At 46.6% G+C, this 25,544-nt stretch overlaps 1 protein-coding gene across 6 annotated transcripts in view; it reads right to left on the bottom strand.

The window, feature by feature from the left end:
* The window catches only part of MYO7A (myosin VIIA), a 1,239,317-nt gene that overhangs the window by 630,647 nt on the left and 583,126 nt on the right, over positions 1-25,544 (bottom strand). The gene's annotated exons all lie outside the window — the stretch shown is intronic.

The following is a 25,544-nucleotide window of genomic DNA, read 5'->3' on the forward strand; positions in this document are numbered from 1 at the left end:
CTCTTTGTCCAAAGGCTGTAAAGGACGTCATTACTACGGTGGATGGTACGGAGATAGCCTCCGGACCAGTAACGCATACCACCCAAGAAGTGACGCTAGTAAGTCAAGATGGACACCATGAGAAAATCGTGTTCGATGTGATCAAGGCCCCCCAGTTCCAGATTATTCTAGGAATTCCTTGGTTAGAGAAGCACAATCCTCAGATCGATTGGCCAGCAAGAACGGTTCAGTTTCCAGAATGTGTCTCCACTTGTCACCCTCGACCTGGTGTTGCACTGGCAGCAATTTCCTCGGAGGCTCCTCAGTTACCTCCTGAATACCTAGAATTCCAAGATGTTTTCCGGAAGGATCAGGCTAACTCTCTACCTCCTCATAGGTCTTATGACTGCCAGATAGACCTGATACCTGGATCTACTCCTCCTTGTAGTAGAATTTATGCCCTCACCGAGCCTGAGAATCTTCACCTCCGACAATACCTGGATCAATACCTAGCGAATGGGTTTATTCGTCCTTCCAAGTCCCCTGCTTCCTCAGCTTTGTTCTTCGTTCCAAAAAAAGAAGGGGACCTTAGAACTTGTATAGATTATCACGCCCTGAACCAGATCACCGTTAAGAATAGATATCCGTTACCTTTAGTCCCTGAACTCCTGGACCAAGTCAGAAAAGCATGCATATATACAAAGCTGGATCTTAGAGGAGCCTACCACTTGGTACGAGTAAAAGAGGGCGATGAATGGAAGACAGCCTTCCGCACCAAGTATGGGCTATTTGAATATCAGGTCATGCCCTTCGGACTTTGCAATGCCCCGGCCGCCTTTCAATATTTTATGAACGATGTCCTCAGAGAGCTCATAGATGTGTGTGTTGTTGTTTACATTGACGACATCCTCGTTTATTCTTCATCGGAAACTGAACATCGGAAACACGTGAAAATGGTCCTCGAGAGATTGCGTCAACACAAACCTTTCGCTAAGTTGGAAAAATGTGTTTTCAACGTGACTGAAGTTGAATTCTTGGGATTCATATTATCACCTAGCGGAGTGCGTATGGATTCAAAGAAGGTCGATGCAATTCTCAAATGGCCATCGCCATCCTCCATAAAAGGTGTTCAAAGCATGTTAGGCTTCGCTAACTTTTACCGCAGGTTTATCCCCGAATTCCCTCGAATAGTCCAGCCCATCACCGCCTTGTTAAAGAAAAACAAACATTTTGAATGGTCTACCGAGGCGGAACAAGCTTTCCAGAATTTGAAGACTAGATTTATCTCTGCACCGATCTTAAAACATCCTCGCCCAGAACTCCCCTACATCGTTGAGACTGATGCTTCGAGCCTTGCCATGGGGGCAGTTCTATCACAAAAGGACCCAGTAACCAATCAGTTGCATCCCGTGGCATTTTGGTCCCGCAAATTCTCGCCTCCTGAAATCAATTACACTATTACTGATAAGGAACTTCGAGCTATCAAGTCCGCCTTTAAGGCTTGGCGGCATTATCTTCTGGGGGCCCGACACACCGTTACTGTGATTACAGATCACCGAAACCTGCAATATTTGAAAACCGCAAAAGCTCAATCCTCTAGGCAACTCTGTTGGGCACTATTCTTTGCCGAGTTTGACTTCATAATTACCTATCGACCTGGTACAAAAAACGGTAAAGCTGATGCCCTTTCTCGGATGGGAGTGGAAGAACATTTGATCAATCCTAAACCTGTACCTATCATTCCCGAACAAAGAATTCTAGGTGTAATCGCCACACAATCCATAGAGGAAGTTAAGGATAAAGCCAGGCTACTGGTAACTCCAGCAGACATACAGAATTGGCATCTGCAGGAAAAGGACTTTACGGTGAAGGACAACCTATTATATTTCCAAGAACGGTTATACCTGCCCAGCACAGATTTACAGAAAAAGGTAATCTCTTGTTATCACGATTCTTTAATGGAAGGACATCCCGATATGACCAAGACCTCGGAAAAGATCAAGCGCTACTTCTGGTGGCCGTCTTGGAAAAAAGATATCAGAGACTTTATAATGTCCTGTGGAGTATGCGCCCAAAACAAGAGTCAAAAGGAAAAACCAGCCGGCCTCTTACGCCCTATTGACATCCCGCCTCGCCCTTGGCATACGCTTTCTATGGACTTCATCAGCGATCTACCTCCATGCTCCGGATACAATACGATCCTAGTAATCGTGGACCTATTCTCCAAGATGGCGCAATTCATTCCACTCAAAGGCTTACCAACAGCAGCAACTCTGGCCCGAGAATTTCTCGAAAACATCGTCCGACTGCACGGTTTTCCTTCAGTTCTAATTTCGGATCGAGGTAGTCAATTTATTTCTCATTTTTGGCGAAGTTGCTGTCGGTCGGCTCAAATTGATGTGAGACTTTCGACCAGCCACCACCCTCAAACCGACGGACAAACCGAGAGGACCAATCAAACTCTGGAACAGTATTTGCGCTGCATGCTACAACAAACTGAAAAAACTTGGAAAGATATCCTTTGGATAGCCGAATATGCCTACAATAACTCGGAAGACCCCGTTTTTTCTTTTATACGGTAGTCACCCTCGAACCTCGGAGTTGGATCCACTCCAAGATCTTGGAACACCAGCAGTAGACCACCTGCATTCTACAATCACCCAAGCCTTTAAGGAAGCCGTTTCTCACCTTCAAAGGGCTAAAGAACAATACAAGAAAGGAGCAGACCAACATCGGAAGGAAGCCCCCCAATATCAAGTAGGAGATCAAGTCTGGTTATCCACCAAATATCTACCTCTAAAAGGACCACGCACATTCAACCAAAGATACCTTGGTCCCTATTCCATCACTACCATAGTAAATTCAGTAGCGGTCAAGTTGGACTTGCCCCCTCACATGAAGATACATCCGGTCTTCCACGTCTCTCTATTAAAACCCGTGCAACCTCAAACCCGACTAACTACATCTCCAAAACCTATTCTAGTTGATGGAGAACTCGAGTTTGAAGTCAAAAGCATCCTGGATTCCAAGATCTCCAAATCTAAACTATTTTACCTGATTGACTGGAAAGGCTACGGTCCCCAAGAAAGATCCTGGGAACCTGCAGAATATGTCCACGCGCCTCGTCTAATCATAAGATTTCATCGAACATTTCCTAACAAGCCCAAACCCCCGGAGAAGCCCGGTTTGGGAGGGGACTTGAGGGGGGGTGCTGTCATGATCTCTGCTTCCAAAAGATCAGGACTTGCCGGACTCCCTTGGAAGCAGACCCATAACCGCGGTTCCGAGTGCCAGCCAGTCCCAATTGGGACCTTTTGGACCCTGTCCTGGCGCCAGTGGCACCAGGCTCATAAAGATGCCCAGTCCCAGCGCTGGAAGCGCTGGGCTCATAATGCTTGGATGGACTTACCTGCAGCAGACCATGCTGCTTACAAACCTGCCAGTTGAACCCCTGATCCTCTTCTGTTTGGGACTACTTTTCCTGTTGGGTGGGGCAGGAGCCACTCCCTAGGTTCAGAACACTGGAACTCTTCTGGAAAGCAGGAACTCTTTTCTTAGGCGTGGCTGTGGAAGGAGTCCTAAGCACTACAGGAGGCTATTTAAACCACACCAGATGGATGAATCTTGCTTTGCGTTATTCTGCATTCTCTGCAGCAGAACGCTCATCGTGTCTTCTGCTTCTGATCCTGGGCCTAAGGGAACAAAGGCTTACCATCCTGGAATCCAGTCTTCAGCAGCACCTGTAAAGACAAAGAAAGAACAGGTTAGCACTACGGTCTTCAGTGGCAGCGCATCTCTTACCTGGTCCATCGGCTGTCACCAACGCCTCGCGCTGCATTCCGGCATCTGAAAGACAAAGGCTTACCTACTCTTCGCATGCTCCGGAGGTCTTCGCACTGCATTCCGGCATCTGAAAGACAAAAGCTTACCAGCTCTTCGCATGCTCCGGAGGCCTTCGGCGCTGCATCCCGCATCTGAAAGACAAAAGAAGGTGCGTTTAAAGACATTGGGCAACTTTATTACTCACGTGCCATTACTCCTTCCCACGCCGAATCCAGTGGGTATTCCAGCACCCTTCAGCTTCTCTAAAGCTCCGAACTTGTACCTGCAAGATAAAAGGGACAGTTAGTGCGCATCGTGAAGCAGGCTACAAGCGCTTACTTACGTGCTTCCAGGCGCTTCTATTCCTCACGCGGGTTCGATCCTCAACTCTCATCAGCCCGCCATCCGCCATCGCCGGAACCCTGCAAAACAAGAGATATCATTACAAAAGACTTTTAAGACATTTGAAGTGCCCAGAACTTACCGTTCGTGCAGTTAACCACGGACAGCAGTCCTCTGAGGTCAAGAGGCCTGCACCCTTATCCAGTGAAGAAACTGGTTATGGCACCCTGCCCCGAGGCAGATGGAGAGCTCAGCGTTCACTTACCTAAGGTGAGGATGTTAACCTTTGGGGTTCTACAGGAGAAGAGAAAGGGAAGAGGAGAGAGGCACCCAATAACCCCAGTTCATTAATCCCATATTTTCTATCTGCAGACATCTTACTCTTCGAGTCAGACATACAGTGCACAGAGGTCCAGCCCAAAGAGACAACCGTGTGTTACACATCACCTTTGAAGATACGGCATTCACCCAGTCAAGACCGACGCCTCTGCGGGAATCAGGTGAGCGTTACAGACTCCTCCAGTTGCTGCAGCGTATGCCTGGGATGGCAACACTTTAGCTGATTTATATGTACCCACTTGTCTTCCCCTTCCGCCAGACTACCTTTGGGGATGCAGATCTTATACGCTACAGGGGAGATCTTGTCTATAATTTGAAACGGTCCCTTCCATGTAGGCAAACATTTTCGCTGTTTGGCCTGGTTCCTTTGGAAATTGTATAGACCCGGTCTCCCACATCATATTCCTTCCTGGTGGTTTTCATACTCTCAGCTGATCCTTCTAGATTCCGCTGAGCATAGGCAAAAGCATGTTGGAGGTGTTTCCTTAAATTCTCCACATACTCATGAGTTGTGGAGGCATTTATCAGTGTCTGCTCTTGGGTCCTGTAGAGCAAATGCTGAGGAAGCACCATCTTGCGTCCGGTCATCAACTCATATGGTGACATTTTAGTTGCAGATGAAGGGGTAGATCTGATGGCCATTAGGACCAGAGGTAGTCGGATATCCCAACTTGGCCCAGAATCTGCCACAAACTTTTTTAAGATGCTCACAATGGTTCTGTTGTATCTCTACTGCTCCAGAAGAAGCTGGCCTGTAAGCAATATGTAGCTTCCTTTTGACCCCGGGTATCTCCCACATCTTTGTCATTACTTCACTGGTGAAGTGGCTACCCCTGTCTGACTCAATCCTTTGAGGTGGACCAAAACGGGAAAAGATGTGGTTAATCATCAGGGCAGCTGCTGTTTCTGCCTTGCAGTTTGGGGCCGGGAGACATTCCACCCACTTGGTAAACAAGCATGTAACGGTCAACATGTACTTGTTTCCTCTAGACGAGCGAATTACAGGGCCTACAAAGTCAATTTGCCAATCTGACCATGGCAGTGTCATCCCCCTCTTTTGGAGAGGCGCACGGTGTGTGAGGGATGATGGCTGAAATTGTGCACACACAAGACACCCCTTCAAGTATTGGTCGAGGTCCTGCCCCATGTGTGGCCAGTATGCAACCTCTCTTAAGGTTTCCAGTGTTGTGTGAAACCCCCTATGACCGGCGGTGGCCGCATCATGGGTGTGACTTAACATCAGGCTTCGGAATGAGGTAGGGACCACCCACTGATCATGGCCAGCTTGGGATTTCATTACCAACAAACCGTCTTGGATTCGGAACCTTTTTGGACATTTCATCAACACTCTTAGGTCCTCTTTCCCAATGTAATCGGTATCCGTCAGGGGAAAGTTCTCAGGGTCCTCAATGTGTTGGTAAAACTTACCAATTATTGGATCCCCCTTCTGAGCTGTAATCAAATCAGCATCAGGGGTCTCCTTACTCAATTGTGCAGTTGAAAGATCATTGTGAGCATTGGTCTGGGACCTAATGATGGCAGTGACCTGGATTTCCCCCAACAGGGACTCTATTTCGATTAGATCCCCTTGGATGGCCCCGGTTTTGGCCAGCTGATCAGCTAAGTCATTTCCAGTTGTGTCTGGTCCCTCTACTTTGGAATGACCCTTGATCTTCTTCCAGTAGATGGTCATCCCATTCGAGGTGACCAGATCATCAATGTTTTGGATTAACTTCCCATGTTTCAGGGGTTTGTTATTAGCACATAACATGCCTCTGGTTTTCCAATAACCAGGTTCTCCACGAACCCGTTCCGTACATAATCCGAATCTGTGATTATGACCAGTTCGTGGAGTTGATGTTGGACAGTCGTGAGGATGGCTTGATGCACAGCCATCAATTCTGCCACCTGACTACTTCGGGGACCAATTTTGTATCCAGCGGAGGGTTCTGGGGACTCATTCACCCATGCATTCCCTACGCCGGCCACCAGTTCTTTCTCCCCGTTGTTGTCAACATGGTACGAGCACCCATCCACATAGACAGTGGGCATTCCCTCACACTTGTATTCTTCAAAGACTTTGTGTGGGGTATTAAGGTATGCCTCCCTGTTGTCCTTGATTTTTAGACTTTCGTCCTCGAGACAGTTTTCTCTGGCACAATCATGCAAGTCAGCCAGACCTTGCGAATGGGGACTCTTCTTGTTTTGGCCATATCTGACCTCTACAGGGAAGCCTTGCATTGACAGAATCCAGGAAGTAATTCGGGAATTACTCACATTTCCGGCCCGGATTCTGTCACTTTGGAGATATTGCAGAGGCTGGTGTGGAGTCTCCACTATGATGTGTTCCCCCTGGATAAACGGGCGTTAATTCTTCAATGCCCACACCGTTGCCAGGAGTGCCTTCTCACAATCGTTGAATTTTTCCTCCACAGAGCATAAAGTTTTGCTCGCATAGGAGATTACTTTATTGACCTTGTCATGCTTTTGGTATAATACTGCCGTCAAGCACGTATTAGAGAACCCTCTCTCCAGGAAGAACTCCTTGTTTCTGACAGGGTAAGCTAGGCAAGACGCTTGTGAGAGGCTTCTTTTGAGTTGTCTTACTGCCTCGGATTGTTCTGGACCCCATTCCCACTTGACCCCCCGCTTCAAGAGATGAATCAGGGGTCTAGTGATCTCTGCGTAGCCTTCAATGAACTTTCTGCTGTAATTAGTCAGTCCAAGGAGGCTCCTTAGTTCCCGCAGAGTCGTGGAGTCTTTCAGTTTCTGAAGTGCTTCCACTTTCTTTTCCTGGGGACAGAGACCCTGAGGAGTAATCTCATGCCCCAAGAAATTAACACGGGTTCTACACCACTGTGCTTTCTGAAAGGAAAGTTTTGCTCAGGCGGCCCTCAACTGCGTCAGAACATAACGGATCTCCGCTATGTGTTCCTCCACAGATTAACTTTTGATGAGGACATCATCTACATAAGCCAGGTTACCCCTCGCACCCAGGTCGGGCATGGCCTTATGTAAGAAAATGTTGAATTCATTGCCGGAGTTGAGGTTTCCGAAGGGAGTCCGGGTCCAGGTGTACTGCTGGCCCCCAAAGGTAAAAGCCAGTTTGTATTGGTCCTCCCTACTGACAGGCACGGTCCAGTATCCATTGGTCAGGTCTATTGCAGTGAATACTTGTGACCCCTGAATCTGGGCCAGCCCTTGGTCAATGTAGGGCAGAGGCCATCGGGAAGTATGGACCCGTTTGTTGAGCTCCCTAAGGTCGGCGCATGAGTCTCCACTGGCCGTTTGGCTTCAATATTCCCAGCACCGGATTATTGAAAGTGCTGTGGACTGGACGGATTATTCCCCGGGACTCAAGGTTCTTAATTATTTCAGTAAGGGACTCCATGGATGCGAGAGGCAAGCAATATTGCTTCACAAACACTGGAGTCATGCAAGGGTCCGTGGGAATTGTTGTGTGGATGTTGGTGCGACCACAGTCACATGAGTCTACCGCAAAGAGATCTTGGAATTCCAAGAAAACTTGTTTCAACTCTTGCTTCTGTTCCAGAGTCACGCAGGCATCAGCTAGGTTGACCCTCTCTTCCACCATCTGCCTGAAGCCTGGAAAGACTTCTGGTTTGGCTATCTCAGCGGCCTCCTCCAGCTGGGTGGAGAAGTCCCTGGTCAGAGTGCTGATTTGGACTGGAGGCTTCAGGTGGGCAAGGCAGCCCTCATGGACCTGGAAAATCACCTCATCCCTCCTGAAGTCACAAGTCACATCTTCCTTATCATAAGGGCAAGAAGTGTACACCAGGAAGTTCCCCCCATGCCGGGTGAAAATCCTGTCTGGTGTTGTGTTGTCATCACTGTCACTGTCAAAACAGTCCTTGGGGATTGGTCCTAACGGTTCATTTCCTAGATCAATGGAAAAATGTCGGTCATCAACCGCCATTCCAATAACGGTGCCTGCGGCTAGAGTAATACTCTTTAAGTCGCTTTTATCCACCTCGATTGGAATGGTGTCATGTTCTATGTTGACTAATGGAGTTGGGTTTACCCCCAACCCTTGCTGTTGGAGAGAAGCATTTAGATGTATGTAAGCATCAGGGTTTTTCAATTTTTGTCCTCTTTTAACTTTCACTTCCAGGGAGAATTGTCGGGTCCTTTCTGGGATGGTGACTTCCTCTTTAATCTGAATTTCAACTGCATAAGGTAGCAATTGAGCTGACCTAAATGCTTTTTCTTGATCATCAAAGCCCATGGGATTATCCGCTAATCGGGACCAAGCTTTGAAGTTTATTAGGTCCAAACTAATGGCGAAGCGATTGAGAATGTCACTGCCTAAGTAAAAGGCGACAGTGACGTCTCGCACGACCCAACAATTATGGACTATGCTCTTGTTGCCAATTGAGATTTTGAGCATACACCTGCTTGGCAGGAGATGTTTGGAATTGGGTGTTTCCAGATCCAAATCCCATTTGTCTATCAGTTTCAATGTGGGAATGGCTGGATCTTTTGGGAGTTGGCGGAACATGGCTTTGCTGATGAAGCTCTTACCGTTGTTCACACACACTCTAGCGAGAACAGAGTCCTTCCCATCATTTAACTGAACAGGCATGAACAACTGATCTCCAATTTGCTGAATATCAGCCAGGCTCTGAGCTGATTTCACATCTTTCTGGACTATAGGAGTGGGAGTTTCTGATTGTGGATTAGTAAAGAATTTCAGAGTGTTTCCTTCCAGTGTGAAATACAGCCTTAAACCCGAAGGAAAGTTGATTTTAAGCAATAGAGAGGACCCCCCATCACTAGTCTGTTGTCCTACTGCTATTACTGTCACGTCTGGAATTTAGTTGTTCTGGAAGTGAAATTCTACTTGGTCAGATTTTTGTTCAACCATATGGCAGGTGCCATTTAAACTAACATGGTTAACACTCTGTTTTAATTTTATTGGTCGGCTAGTCTGGGTCCAGAGGACCTTGTTTATGCAATCTATTAGGGGTGACAACCTTCTCAGGAGGTCCTTCCTTAGTAAACAAGGGGTGCCCTCTGGAGTCACTACTATGACCGGGTGTTTCACCTTGTGTCGCACAATTTTGATGTCCAAATATGCAGTCCCCTCGACAGGAATTTCCTTCCTGTCAAAGTTCTGCAGTTGTCCAGGAAGAGAGGTGAGAGGAATACGGTAATTCTCCCCCCTTCCTGCATTTAGTTCATCAAAGGCCCTTTTGGACAGAAGGGTAGCTTGGGATCCAGTGTCCACCAGTGCCAAAATTGTACCCTGCCCCTGTACTTGTACCGGGGCATAATATCTTCCCTCCTTCTCCTCAAGGGGGCACCGATAATGCACATATTTGGACAACTGGTGGGCTAACTTTCTGGTTCTGGACATTGCTAGCTAAGAGATTTGGGCAGAATTCTGTGGAGAGCTTTGGGAATCTGAAAGAAAAAGTTGGCAACTGGAGATCAGAGCCATTGTGGATTCCTCTGGTTCCGGTTCTGGGCCGCCCCCCCTTTTTGGAGGCAGTCACCAGGATGGGTTTGAACCAGGGGATTTCGGTATTGTGGGTTCTGGGATGAGATGGTGGGCGGCGGTAGCTCAGTCTCCATATCTCCCCAGTCTGGATTGGAATCCCTTGGGACCCATTTTTCTTTGGGAGGAGTTCCCCCATCTCTAAAGGAGAAGATCCTTTTCCCAGGATCCTCTGAGGATCCCTCTCCCTCAAATTGGAAGATCTGTACCTCCTCCACAAACTGGGCCTGTTTGGGTACTTTGTTTCTCCTACCCCCCCTCTGCTCCTTTGGAGGCAGACTTTCAGGGGCAGGAGATTTCGTTTCCGGTTCCTGGTTTTCCAGGGGCTGTTTACCAGTTGGGAAGGAAGCTTCCTCCAAGGCTTTACACCCACCTTCCCCTTGTGCCTCCTCCTTGGGAACCGATGGGTTATCGGGATGCTGCCCCCGTCATTGTTCTGGAGCACCAGGCCCAGAGTTTGGGGCATTCTGTGGTGGCATGCTCATCTGAGGGTTCTGTTGAGCCCTCAGTATGTGACCCAGATCCCGTGCCATACTTTGGACCTGGCGCTCAAGTTGTGAAACCCGCTCAGGCTGATACGGGGCTCTATTTTCTCCCCTGGGCTGATCCCGGGAAGGGTAGCTCTCCCTTCTCTGGTAATACCCCGGATTGGGGAGATTTGGGTACCCCTCCACCCTTGGCCTCCCCTCTCCCGGATTAGGTTGTCTGGGCTTGGGGAATTGGGGAAAGAAGGATGGATGAGTTTGGGGCTGGAATCCTTGTGGATACCGGGGGAAAAAGCTCTGCCCAGGATTTGGTGAATTTCTGCCCTCCTGGGGGACGTTAGGAGGGAAGTTCCCTGGGTCAGGTGCTTGGCTGGATCCCTCCCCCTTGGGCTGGAGGAGTCCACACATAACCCAGGATGGGTCGGTTTCCCTTGTAGCGGGGACTTACATAATCAGGGGAGCGGGGGACCTCATTTGTGGGACTACCTCCTCGACTCCCTGTCTGTGACTGGCCCGAGGGCCTTCTGGGCTGTGAATTATTTGGCACAGGCTAGTTTTTATGCCCCCCCATCTCCAAATTTAAAACAAGGGCAACCTTTACCTCTGCCACCTTGGCAGCAGCAGGGGTGCTGTTGGTTTTGGAGTTTCTGCGCATTACTTTTATTTTCTATGGGCTTCTGCACCTCATAGATCCGGGTGGCTTGCTCAATGACCCAGTCTAGTGACCTCTTCTCATGAAAATCTCTCACTAGCTGGGTCATGATGTATTTGGGCAAGGCGTGGAAAAAAGTATTAACAAACTCTTTGCTGTCTGTGCGCACCCTTTTTGTAGTCTGTGCAAAAGCACGCTTTAACTCCGGCACAAATTCTTGTGGGGCCTGATCCTCCCCACATTGCAAATTGTAGGCTGCCTTGTGAGCCTCTTGAGGATTTCTGTGCACAGAAAAATGTTTCAAGATGGCCGCCCTGTATGTGGACCACCTTGAATGGTTTTGATCCTCCAGCCCCGCAAAGAAACTGGAGTATTCTGGTGAGAAGGTCCACTTTACATATTGAATACAGTTTTGGCTGTCCTTCAAATGGAAAGTCTCCATCATTTGCTCATAGAGCTCCAAGTGTTCCCAAACTGAATACTTGGCGTTCTTATGATAAGGCGTGATGACACTCCTTATTGCCTTTATTTGTTTCAATGGATCCTTAAGCAAGGCCCTTTTTGCCTTATTGGCCTTTTTGGTTCGGGTAACCCTGGTCCACTCATCCTTCGACTCAGAAGCGCTGTTCCCAGAGGTGCCCGTCTGATCTTCCAGGTTTTCCCGGATTCTGCGAGCCTGGGAATGGCTGGCGGAATGTGGGGACCTGGTCTCCTGCGTCCTGTAATGCTCAGAGGAGTCTTCAGATCCCTCCTTGCTGCCAGGATTTGATGGGTACACCCCCCACTGACCTAACTGGGCAGAGGTTTTCAGGATGCCCTTAGTGGGACTACTCTCCTGGGGTTCCCCACTAAATTGCAATGTGCTTGGGTGCCCATACCCTGATGCCCGCCCATCCATTCCTGGGAGGTACTGGCCTATGAGCCCCATACTTCTAGCTGGATAGTAATCTGCCATCCCCGTGGCCCTGGGCTCATGTGTGCGAGGGGACATGGGGTGGCAGAGTCCAGGGACTGGGAGAGATGAAGGCCTCTGGTACTAGGGCTCCTGAGGTTATGCTCAGGAGTTTCTCTTTCCCAGCGAACCTCATCTCTATCCGCCCCTGCTCCTTGTTGCAATGCAAGAGCCTGCGCTTTCAGTTCCTCAGTTAAGGCCTTAGTAGACTCTATCAGTCTCTCCTGCATCGCTACCTGTTGCTGGAGACTATCATTGTGCTGGCAGAGAGCCTCATTCTCTCTCTATGCCTCCTGATTGGTCCTGGAGTACTGGGACAGTCTTTGCTGCAGGAGGGTTACCTCCTGAGCTGTGTCCCGATTGGCCTGCTCCTTTCTTGCCAGAGCCTCCTCCACCCTCCTGGTGTGCTCTAACAAGTTCTGGTGTTCTTTTTGGAGGTCACCCAGTCCCTGGAGATTTTCTTCCATTTTCCTTTTTAAGTGGCAGACTTCCTGCCCTAAGGTATCCCTTTCCTGACTAAGAGCCTGCATCTGTGCCGCCAGGTCGTCCCTTTGCCTTTGAAGGGCACCAGTTTTCTGGCGCTCCTGGTCAAACTCTGCCTGGGTATCCAGGTCTTTCAAAATCAGTTTATTGCTCTCTGCCTTCTCCCTATCTGGGTGGCTTTGCAGGGTGACTACCTGCTCAGCACATGCCCTATTGAAGTCTAACTGTTGCTCCAGCTTTTTCTGGCTCTGCAGTAGGGAGTCCAAACCTTCTTGGTACTCCATCTGCAAGGCCAGAAATCTGCTATCCTGGTCAGCCTTTTCCTGTTGTAGCACATCCATATCCTCCTTTATTTTAGTGATGTACTGTCTGCTGTCCTTTTCTGACTCCTGGCTCCTGAGCAGCCTCTGCTCAGAAGAGTCCAGATCAGATTGGGCCTTCTCTAACGCCATCTGTTGCCTATTTGCCAGATCTTGGCCTTCAGCACATTTGTCCTGCATGGCTCCCATATATAGGTACAAATATGCTGCTATCCTGGCAATCTTATTATGTTCATCTTTGGCTTTAGGGGCCATATATAGTTCACTCAGGGCCACATGTAGGGGACCCTGATCTCTCCATTTATCTGACCCCGTTTCAGTGACCTGTTGCGCGATGGCCTGCAACCAGACCGTTTGGTCCTGATGAGTCCACTCACCTCTCACAAATAGCTTATGTAAGAAGTGCTCTCTGGCTATTTTGATGTCTACCAGTGTCGTCATTCTGGAATTTGAGTTCCTTCCTGACTTACAGAAGTTTGTATTTTATTTTTGCAAAACAGACCGTTTCCTTAGAGCGTTCCTTTGAGGAGTGCTTTACAGCATAACACAGCGTGGTGATCCGACCGTATGTATGTCTCCTGTCAGTTAGCACACTGTATTAATCTGCACAAGTGATAAATCTAACCCAGAATATCCCAGACGGGCCCCTACTTTGTTAAGCGGCTTCACTTCAACACTACAGCTAAATCAATGCCTAGTCTGGGATGCTTAGGGAAACCCTTATTGATATATTTTTAGGTCCAGTTCATGTACTCTGGATGACAACCCTTATATAACACCCCTCTCTTAGAATCCCCTGACCCCACTGAGCCAAGAAGTAGGTCTGTTTTGCAAATTTAAAAGGTTTATTTGAGAAATATAACAATATATATCTATCACACTTTTATAATAAATTAGTATTGTATATCACACTTAAAATATGACAGTGATCAACAATGGATAATGTTCTACTGGTAAACTGATTTGGTTACTTAGAAGTAGTATAGAGGATGAGGTAGCTGAAATGCTTTATGGTTTCAAGGAAATGCAAGGTGGAATAAATGCAGTACAAAAAATAAACTGATATGGTTTCACAAGAGATAATATGTTCACTTTTCACCTGGTGGCAATTCACCCCCCCTATATGCAATGCAAGGAGATGGAAGTAACACACACAGTCTTCAGGAATACAATAAAATACAATACGGAATTCATTTCCCCCCCCCCAGCAAGCTTAGACAACAGGTATGCTTTTTAAAACATGGGCAAGAGTGCTTTGTAATGTGGTGGCAAGGAAGTGAAAAATGCTAAAATTGCTTTTAATTCCCTATAGGAGGTTCAGGGTGAGTTGTAGACACTTTAAATCAGTTCAGGTCAGCCCTAACAATGGTTCAGGGATGGTTATTAGGTTGCAAACAAATTTTAGCAGTTCAGGCAAAAACGGCTATCTTTTTACAGATGACGAAATCAGGCCAAATCACAAATCGCAGTAAATTTTGTGAGTGCGTAAATCGCGATTGCGGTAGAATTACTAGGAGTAGGACAAACGGTTCCAGAGATACGGACGATTTGATAAACGTAGATTTTCGGATTTAAAGTAAACTCAAAATGACAGGTGACAGCTTGCAGCTTTAGAATGACAGATGACAGTTCTCAGTTTTAAAGATGACAGAATGACACGATTCTAGGAGGCAGTTCTAATAGGTTAAAATAACTTGAATTAGATTATTTTAACTAAGAGATTGGTTCTGCACAGTTCTGCTAGGTACTCACAATGTAAATTTGAAATAGGCCCCGGATCTGGTCAACACGTCCAGCGGCGGTTCTCTCTGCTCGGCGGGTCAATCAGGCACCGGTCCTGCTCACAGCGGTCTGGATCTCTGGTTCTGCTCACAGCGGTCTGGGTCTGGTCTGCGGTTCCGGCAAAAGTTCTTGGCAATAAATTCAAACAGCTCGCCCGGCTGTTGAATAGTTTGGTTAGGTTTGCTGGATTCTGAAGGCCTGCTGAGAATACTTTTGCTTGTAGTGGGCCTTCTAGGTTCAAAGTTCTGTAGTCTATGGGTCTCTGGTTCTGGTCTCTGTCTGGATGGGATGTCGGCCGTCAAAATGCTCCGCAGAAATGGAAAATGAAGGTCTCTACCTGTCCCAGCAGTCTCTTTTTATGTGTTTTAGAAAGTGGGTGTGTGCGTTGGTCATAACTAAACCTGCCCCTCTCACTTATCATTGGCCAACCCCTCCTCTCTCCCTTGATTGTGGGAAGGAAATGTGAGTCAGAGTGATGCTGTAGGTTTTATGGTCAGAGGAACCTCCCCTTGTCAGATTGCACACAAATCTATTTCAGACCCAAACACATATTTATCTATGTACAATTTTTCGAATATTATAGGTTAAGTTAACATATTTTCTGTAGCACCAAACCATCCGATCCCCGTCTTTGTACGATGTTGTGTCCACTGATGACAGAATTCTCCCCTTTTCATCCAGATAACAACCTCTAAACCTTTCCAGATCTTAAACAAATGTGCACCAGGGATATGGGTTACAGATGATAAAGTGTCAGATTTTTAACATGCATACATTTGGAGTACCAACCTTTTTTCCGCTACTATCCCCAGGAACATACCACAGGTTCCTAACACCTCTTAAAATGTGCACAGAAAATCACAAGAATAATGATATTATTTATATAATTTTGACCAGTCCGCACTATGAGTTATCTATCTTTTTAAAATTATGCCCTGGTCAAAAAGGGGTGTGGCTTCCCACCTCACATGGTGGAATAACTGGTTTATCCACTTCCCCCAAGCTCAGCTGGCTCTCACAGGCTCTGCCCCTCCCAGTTTCCCCCAAGAGGAAGCCACTTTACGACCCCCCAATATAACATTTGGCTGAGCTCAGGACAGGGCTTTGTTCAACCTCCTGCAGGTGCCCCTCCCCTAATCTAATCAGAGAGGCGTCATCTCCTTTTGGTGGGGAAGCAGGATGCAGCTAGGCCTGGGAGGTTTCTCCTGTCGGGTGTAGTTGTCAGGCAGAATTCAGCTAAATGTCACTTTAGTTCCCAGTTTAAATCAAACTTACAATTTTTACATATACATTAAATAATGACTTCCTTCAAGTCATTTCAGAATATAATTTTACATTGTATCCACCTCTTAGCAAGTCTTTCCTTGGCCTGGTTTCGGTTCATTTGTTCAGTTTTACACAAAAGTCTGGTGGTTTTAAAACACCGGCTTTCTGATAGTCGTGAGCACCGGTGCTGCATCCATTTTTTGGATCTGTCTTGAATTACTGCATTTCAATAGAGTGGTCTTTTGCTTGATACTATATGACCCTTGCTTAACATTGTTTTGATGGCATCCTTACAGTAGAGTGGTGATGTGGAACCCCCCACAAGAAGGTTGTATCTTTGGAGTGGTCTTGTGCCAACTGCGCAGTTCTCCTGGATCCTGGCGTGAATGTGGGCGGCGATAGCTCATCCCCACATCCACCCAGTCTATTGATTTAGTTTGTTCTGGGATAGAATAATGGGCAGCGACAGCTCATCCCCACATCTACCCAGTCTATTGATTCAACATGGGTCAAAACCCTTCACATAACCTTTTCAGGTGGGCATGTCCCAAAACCTGGAAGGCTTTTATAATAACTTGCCTTTTATGTGCGGGTTATACAGCACTCTTTGAACTCCCCTCACAGGTTTGCAGAAGAAACTGAAGGCTCGCCAGATGTTATCAACTACAATTCCAATTAGCCCTTGCCATTGACTCTGCTGGCTGGGGGTGATGGGATTTGTAGTCCAAAACATCTAGAGAGCCAAAGGTGTCAGGCCTCAGAAATCATAATCAAGTGATTACAAACATCCAAATATGTAACATTGTATATTTCGTGGGAGTGAATATTTCCCTTGGCATGACACTTGCAGGATTGGATTCACAGTTACAAAATGTCAAGAGAATTGACATACAAGCATTCCAGTCCACAGAGGGACTGGATTTCCATTTTCCATAGCCATTGATCACACATGATAGGAGAGTCTTATCATCTGGTGAAGTACCCTGGTACATCGAGATCACCAAGAAATGGTGAGTCCTTTGTCAATATCCATAATCATGTGATGCAGTCTCTGGGGAAAGCGCTGGACAGCCCATGCTGAAACACCGATAAGCAGTGAGTTAGGAGATGTGGACATGGAGCCTATAAGCAGCCGTGAGGGTTTCCAAGCACTACACCCAGACAGCAGTAGCACAGACAGACCACAGCCATCAGTGGTTGAGAGCAAAAAGCAAAGGTGGAACACCAGCTGCTGTGGACACACATTTGCTAATGAGAAGACCGGGAGACCGACAGGCAAGCGGAACACAGGGTGTAAAGAGCTTCACTGGTGCCCACGGTTGTGGAGTTGAAGAACTAGGGAAAAGGCTGTGGGTATGGAGAGAGGACTTCAAAACCATATAAGGATAGGATATTTGAGTTAGTGATTACATAAGAAAGGGTGCTGGCTGGAACCAAGAGCCACATGAAAAACTGATTGAAAAGAAAAATGTTCCATGCTGCAACATGATGGCAAAGTTTTTAGAGAAGACTGGGAAACTGATTGGAAGGGAAACACTGCATACTGGACACTGAAGGCCAAGACCCAAGAGCTAATTTAACACTATAGCTGAGCTGAGAAAATGAGTGAAAGGAGGAACAATACCTTCAGGAACTTAAAGTCAGAATTCCTAACATGGATCCACAAAGAGACTGGGATTTTCTTGAAATCTCATAACCAAATTTTGATTAGTTGAAAGAGGGAATAAACGTTCTGTGGTGACTCAATAGAGAAAGGTTAGAATTCAGGATTACATTGTAAACCTTACAATATAAACGTTTTTTATCTCTATTCATGGCCCCACAATCTTTATTTTAAGAACTCACCACAGATGGTGTCAGAATTGGGATTCGGCGCAACCTTACACAAAGTCCAAATGACTGAACTGATTTGAGAACTAACACCCCCCCCCCATATGTGTAGTGAGAACATTAGTGACATAGTCCAAGGTTGCAATTGAGGACTTGGTGAGTGAGCCCAATGAAGACGGAATGCAACATCTTGCCACTGCTAGACAGTTTCCCAAGGTGGCTATCCGCAACAATCGAAGAACTAGATTAGGAATAGAATAGGACTAACATGGATCTGAACCAATAGGAAAGACATGAGTGCTACTTGCCTACCTAGTCCCATCACTAGATCTTCGGGTATATAATGGTAACATTGTAGCCCTAATACAAGCCTTGGCAAAGGGCCAGTATATATACAAGACACCTTGAAGGCACAAGGGGAATTGCAAATAACGGCACAAGAAAGCCAATAATTTTCAAGTACCCAACTAAAGGAATCTATTGCCTCAAAATGAGTTCACTCAAATGTGCCTGCTTCTGTACTACACAAATACTGTAAAGGCGAGGATCCCATTGCCTTCTTTGTGGACTTCGAGAGGGTAGCTTCAAGAGCATCTTGGCCTGAGCTGAGTCACATCCAATATGCTGCAGCTCAGCTACTGGGAGGATTAACACTGGCATACCAAAATACTTATCCCTCAGGTGATACCACATAGGCAGAAATAAAAGAAGCCATCTTTGAAAAGCTGGGCCAGGGTGAAGGGTCATACCACTAAATGTCTAGAAGCGTCAAGATTCTCACCAATAAACCACGTAAGCAGAATGCTTTATCACCTATAAAACCTAGCGATGACATGTCTGCTCAGATCAGATGCTCCAAAACGATTTAAGACAATCTATTAGAACATATCCTGGAGTCTTTGCCAGTTCACCTACAGGTCAAGAAACATCATCGACTGACTTTGAAAGAGACCAAAAATATTGCATACACTTACCAGCAGACAGGTACTTACTGAGCCAACATGCCATTCTCAAAAACACTGGGTTTCCAGATTTTCTTTAGCCCAGTTGGAATTATTAGATTAAAGGAAGAACATAGAAACAACCAAAAACTATGGATAGAAGGGAAAAAAGTACAACATCAACTGATTCCTGTCCCCAGAAACAACCTAAAGAACAGGTGGAAGTAGGTCTCATGCATCCCTACTACCATCCTTCTGGGAAGCGCAGAGGAAAGAGTTTTGGAGGATTCAGGCTATAATCCCACTGGATGATTTAAGGTACCCCATCAATCACACAGGTCCTCTACTTAAGCACTTCAATAAGACTGCAGTACACAATCTGTGAGACTGCGCATATTAATAGGTGTGCGTTCCCATAATTTAAAGGAAATCAATGCAGTTGACAATACTTATCTGATAACTGCAACCCTTTCTGAAATGAACAGCTCCTCTACTCGCTAAAAGGGTCTACAAAGGTGGACTGGCCTACAGGGAACTCTGGCGATTTCCCAGTGGGCCTCTGCACCCTGGACCTCTCTGTGGGTACCCTGGTTTTCTGCTCTCCTTACACTCTTCTTCCAGTCACCCCACCTTCTTCCTTTCATCCCTCATCCCCCATATCCCTTTTGTAGAAAATAATTTGTTATACATCTTCCAATATATTTTTCCTCCATCTTAATTTTTTTCTAGTTTGTTGTTATGTTTAACTACTTTTTAATTCCTTTATAGTGGTCAAATGTGCTTAAAATACACAATGTTTTCCACATTTTCTTTGGTGGAGAATCCCCGTAAACATACTTGGAGGATTAGGCTTTCTCACAGTTTATGATGTAGGTCCACTTTGAAAATAATTTCTAGTGCCCCTTTTGGATGAGGGTTCTTCGGGGACTGTTGTGCACCTTGGAAAGTAAGAAACCTAAGACCAGGAACGAAAGATGCTCAAACCTGCACAGTGTGTCGGAGGTACCCGGGGCTCTCCGGTGTTGGTTACCAAGACAGGGATGAGCGAATGCTGCCGTGGTACTGTGCCTGGCTCCTACAACAAAGCAGCATTAGTAAAGACCACACAGCTGGTGAGTCGGAGAGACTGATACTAAACCAGCCAGTGTTTTGGACTAAGGTTGCAAGCTGCAACATTTTATGAGGATAAAGAAAGAGAACAGTGTGTGAGACATATGTGACGAGCGACGCAAATATAATTGGAAACCAAAGGAGTTACTGAACTTTGGGAGGCCAAGCAAAGATACCGTAGACAGATGGTCCCGCACCATGTGGGTGCTCATTCGAAAGTCTCTGTTAAGTATCCAACTGATGCTAAGTGTGAGAAAAGGGAATCTTGAGATCGAAGTGGTCCTGCAGCGGGTCAAGCTAAACCTGGTGCACATTCGAAAGTCTTTGATGATTTAAAATTTACTGCAATTTGTCCGAGCCCGGCTGACAAAGACTAATTGGGTAAAAGAAAGGGATCTGAGCCCAGCTGAGGAGGATCCGAGGTGAACCGTGAGTCATCCGAGAAAGAATATTCTATGAACATTGTAATAAGGGGATCTAAGCCTGGAAGAGGAGGATCTTATTTTAACAACATTTATAGGGCGCAACATAAGCCTGAAGGCATCTTGGCGCTACCAAGAGGTAAGGATCATAATACCCGGATACAAGTCCAATGTTGAACTTTTGTTTTTTTAAAAGGGATCTGAGTCCGGCTGAGGGGGATCCAGGGTGAACACCCAAACTGAATACTGGTAAAAGGAAAATGACTTTTTGCATCTTATTTGTTTGTACATCAGGCCCTCTGAGTGAACAGACTTAAGAAGTAAAGAGACTTGGACACAGATGGTCCTGATGCTGGTAACAGAACTGTATCCTCATGCAGCAGAAGCCACAGTGTGTGCTTTGCTCGAAGAAACCCCCTTGCCCTGTGCTGTAAAAGGGGGGAAGGGAGGCCAACGGCCCAAACATCCTGACATATCATTTTGTGAAAACTTTGTTCTTTTTCATGAACATTACCCCACACTATTTGTAAATTAGCAGTAAGGATTGGCAATAGGTTTTTTGGTATAGGCCCTTTTATTTTGACAAGACTCCACTAGGACCACATTATTATTATTTGATGGTCGTAGCTTGCTCTCATCCATTAGATGTAGGTTTAGATAGGCGTTTATCACACCCTTGCAAGAGTTAAATAAACACCCTTGAACTGTGGTCACTTGTGTCCATCTTACTGTTGATACCATGCCTTCCTTACATCCCTGAGAATATTTGATTAAGGCAGCTCCCTCGATATCGTTGGTAGCGTATATGCTTGTAATTGATCCCGCTGATGTCTCGCCATATGCAAAAAGTACTGACACACATGAGAGTAGCAGTGCCGTTGTCCTGACTAGATTGAATATCCTTCCCCTCAATGACCAATGGCAAAATTGCCATTTGTCGGCCCACGTCACCTTGAACTATGGCTTGGGGAGACTACAAGGGTAATCTAGAACACATACCTTTGCTATGCTACTGTGCAAGAGAGCTACCAACCAGTGGTATTACTGGGTCTGGAAAAGATCTGCGGTTACGTGTATGTCGGGACTCGGGTTTAGCTAGCCTTTTGGTTGCAGACCCTGAGCTTCTATACAGGGCTACAACCAAAAGACCCATGGCTGTAGCCCCTTCAGCACCCCACTAGCAACACCTCTGCTAGCACCTCTTGCTGTTGCAAATTGTCAATTTAGGTCTTCAATTGCATGCTCACAAAATACCAACTGTGGGAAGCACTTCCCACAACTATGGGGTATGCTGATTCTGCCGATTTGATGCTCCTCCCACACCCTGGAACTCTTGTCCAGTGAAGGACAGAAACCTGAGACTCAGCACACGGTTCTTACCCCCCAGGTCTCTCATCAAAAAACACCCCCCCTCACTCTCATCATAACCAAGTTCAAGCCAGCGCCTTACAAACTTTGGCCAAATCCCAAAAAGCCCTGAAACATAACTGAACAACCCCTGATCAAAGGTGCTCTCATCAATGCCCGTTCACTGGTCACCCATGAGCTAGACATCGCAGACCTCATTTCCACTAACAGTCTGCATTTTCTGGGTATCACTGAAACCTGGCTGCATCAGGCAGCAGGCCCAGCTCTATCCCTCGCCATCCCAGAAGGCTACTCAATTCTAAGGAACGACAGGGACTCAGGTAAAGGAGGAGAAGCAGCCTTTATCACCAAATCATCCCTTGGTCTTAGAATGACCCCTACATCCAGCTTCCGGTCCGCTGAACTTCTGGTCTGCTAAATTCTAACTTTCAGCTACACAAACCGTCCTTCTGCATCTCATCTACAGACCCCCAAACCCCATTTCCTCATTCGAGGAAGAGATTTCCGACCTCCTGTCCACCAATACCAAAATAGGATCTCAAATCATCCTACTAGGAGACCTTAACCTGGGCCTCGGGGATCCCAATGACGTCAATGCGCTCTCCCTGGAAAATAGCATCTCCCAACTAGGGTTCAAACTCAGGATCACAGCTCAAACACATAACAAGGGCAAAACCTTGGACTGGCTAGCGGAACACAACTGCTCCAAAGCCATCCTTAAAAATGAGCTAATCGCATGGTTAGACCATCACGCCATTTCCTTTTCCATCCAAGGTAAGATGCATCCAAACACCCCTCCAGCTACTATTCCGCAAACCCTCACCAGGAACAACCACAACATCACCTTGCAGAGCCTTTGTCCACTAATCCACAACATCCTCACTCCCGCAAACTACGCAAACCTAGATGCAGATAAACCTTCCGACCTCTATAATAAAACACTCTAATCAGCAGTAGATGTCATCGCTCCTATCAAACTCACAAAAGCTAAACCAGCAGCCAACATGAACAAATGGTTCACTCCAGAGCTTAAAATCCTCCGGAACACCAAACGAGTGACAGAAGTCACTTGGAGAAAAACTCCTAACCAGGCCAACAAAACACTATTCACGATAGCAGCTTCTACCTACAAAACCTCTATCCTCAGAGCCAAAAAAGAGACATATGACAATAGAATTGAAAAAGCCAAATCTAAAACAAAAAGCTCTTCACCATCCTTAGGGAACTCGAGTCCCCCTCCACACTCTCAGAAACTTGTGTGAAAGACGCAGGCTGGTGTGAAAGGATCCAAAAAGCCTTGGCAGACAAAATTGCCATGCTTCAATCCAGAATCGAACAGAAAAGCTCAGCCTAGCCAAAAAAGCCAACCCTCCTCCCCCACCCACCTCTGAAAGTCCAACATTCCCCCCTTCTCCTTTACCCGGTGTCTACAAAAGAAGTGGAAAGCATCATCAAAGGCCTCAAGCCTTCCAGATGCCAAGCGGACTCCTGTCCAGCTCCCATCATCCAGGAAGGTGCCAACAATCTGGCCCCTTTCATAACAGCCCTTATCAACGGCTCATTCAAATCGAGCTCAGTCCCTAGCAGCCTCAAGGAGCCCTGGGTCATGCCCCTTCTAAAAAAAAATGAACCTAGACCCTAATAACCCAACCAACTACAAGCCAATCACCACTGTCCCCTACATCCTAAAGATCGTAGACAGAGTGGCCTACTTACAAATCCAGAAGCACCTGGAAGAGAACAACTTCCTGGGCCTCAAGCAATCTGGCTTCAGACCAAGGCATGGAACAGAGACAGCCCTCCTGTACTTAAAAATCCAGATGGAGAGGCAAAGGATAAGGGCAATTTAGCCATTCTCCTGCTGCTTGACCTCTCAGCAGCCTTTGACCTTGTCGACCATCAGATCCTCACCGAACATCTGATGGCCTCAGCTGCTTTCTCTAACCAGGCGACTGCCTCGGTCCAATCCTTCCTAGCTGACTGAACCACCCGGGTCTTCTCTCCGGGGGTCTCAGCCCACCCCATCCCCATCCTCTGTGGCGTCCCACAAGGGTTGTGCGTCTCGACGACCCTGACCCTGTACAGTTTCTTCACTAAGCTATTGTTTGACCGCCTTGATAACCTGGGTGTCACATACACAAATTATGCTGAAGATACCCAGGTGCTCATCACCCTATCAGGCTGCTATGCAGAGGACTCCATACGGATGAACAACCTCTACCTTGAGATCCAAGCCTTGGTGGCAGAACACGGCTTATGCCTCAACGACGAGAAAACTGAGCTCCTTCTTGTTGGCTCCCAACCACGGCTAAACAAACTGGACCCCTGCTACGCACCTATCAACATAGACAGTAACCTAATCACTGTGGCTAAAGAAATTAAAACTCTAGGGGTCTATCTAGATTCCACACTATCGCTCAAAAAACAGGTGTACGCCACAGCCTCCTCCACAGCTTACACAAAAAAGCTCATCAATGCCTGCAAAACCTTCCTCTCGCCCTCCAGCTGCATTGCACAGGCCAGAGCGCTAGTGCTTTCAAAAATTTACTACTGCAATACTCTCTTTCTTGGCTCCTCAGAATGCAATTTGAATAAACTGCAGGTGCTACAGAATAATGCACTCAGAGCCGCTCTGAGTATCCCGCGACACTCACACATCTCAAGTTTTAGACAAGATGCCCATTGGCTCCCTGTACAAGATAGAATCACCCTCAGATCCCTCATCATCGTCCACAAATGCCTCTCCAATGACGGCCCCAAATACTTGGCAGACAAGTTCATCAAACACACCTCTACCAGACCAACTAGAATATTGTACTCTCACTGTCTTTCCATCCCCAAATTCTCCCTAAAAAAAGCAGGCGGTTCCAGCTTCCTGGTCCTAGCCGCCAAACAATGGAACGCTATACCGCTAAACCTTAGAGCAGAACCCTCCTTTTGGACTTTCAGAGCCAAAACAAAGTCGTGGTTCACCAACAAGAATCCCACCGCTATCTGACACACTACTTCATGTACTCGTTTTCTTTGCAAACCACCATGTAACCCGGTCAACTGCACTTACTGTTACCATTTTGTATTAATATACTCTGCTGTAACTTCCTCTATAACTCCGGCGCCCAGTTACCCCAGGGTTCGCTGCGCGGTATAAATAAAGAAACTAAACTAAACTTCCATTGTGGTTGAAGTTCCAAGGCGGCATATGCCTGGTATGGTGCAAATGTGCATCACTCTATTTTTACATTGCTTGATAAAAGAAACTCCCTTTTCTTAAACGTTAAAAAGGACACAAGGGTGTAGATTCACCCTTGAAATAGGGCAAGACATATAAATATATATTCCAGATGATGTCTTATTTAAGGTCATTCACCTGCAATGTGGATCCTGAACTCACCTGGGTACAGGGGACCAATGGATATCTCAGATTTGGGCATGTGCCAATGGGGGGCTGAGCTGAGAGGTACTTGCAATCGCAGCCTGGCCGCCCCCTTATGTGTACAAGGGTGCACATACCCAGGCCCTGATGGTTGTACGATGCATTGAGGAGTGTGCTCATCATGTCCCACTTCAAGAGCGGGGACTAAAGGACAGAAGCGTGTAGACCAACTATTCTGCGCCACTCATCCTCTGCGAAACCCTCTTCTATTCAGTTGTGAGTAATAGAGTATAATTTTTATTTACTGCAAACCCTTTATGTATACGATGTTATGACATTTGAAACATTTGCTTGCAACAATAAAACCGTGCTATTATTTGCATAATCACTGTTGATTGCATACCTTTTTAGTGATGCTGAAGTTCAAAGAGAAAATGGTCAAAAATACTCTCAATTTGAGGACACATAGGGCGTCATTACAACTCTGGTGGTAGCCGTGCCGTTAAAACCAGCACGGCTGCTGGCAGAGTTGCATTCTTTCCGGCACCCATGAATGGGCA

This window comes from Ambystoma mexicanum, chromosome 7q (assembly GCF_040938575.1).
Source record: "Ambystoma mexicanum isolate Mex_15411 chromosome 7q, UKY_AmexF1_1, whole genome shotgun sequence".
Classification (NCBI taxonomy): Eukaryota; Metazoa; Chordata; class Amphibia; order Caudata; family Ambystomatidae; genus Ambystoma; species Ambystoma mexicanum.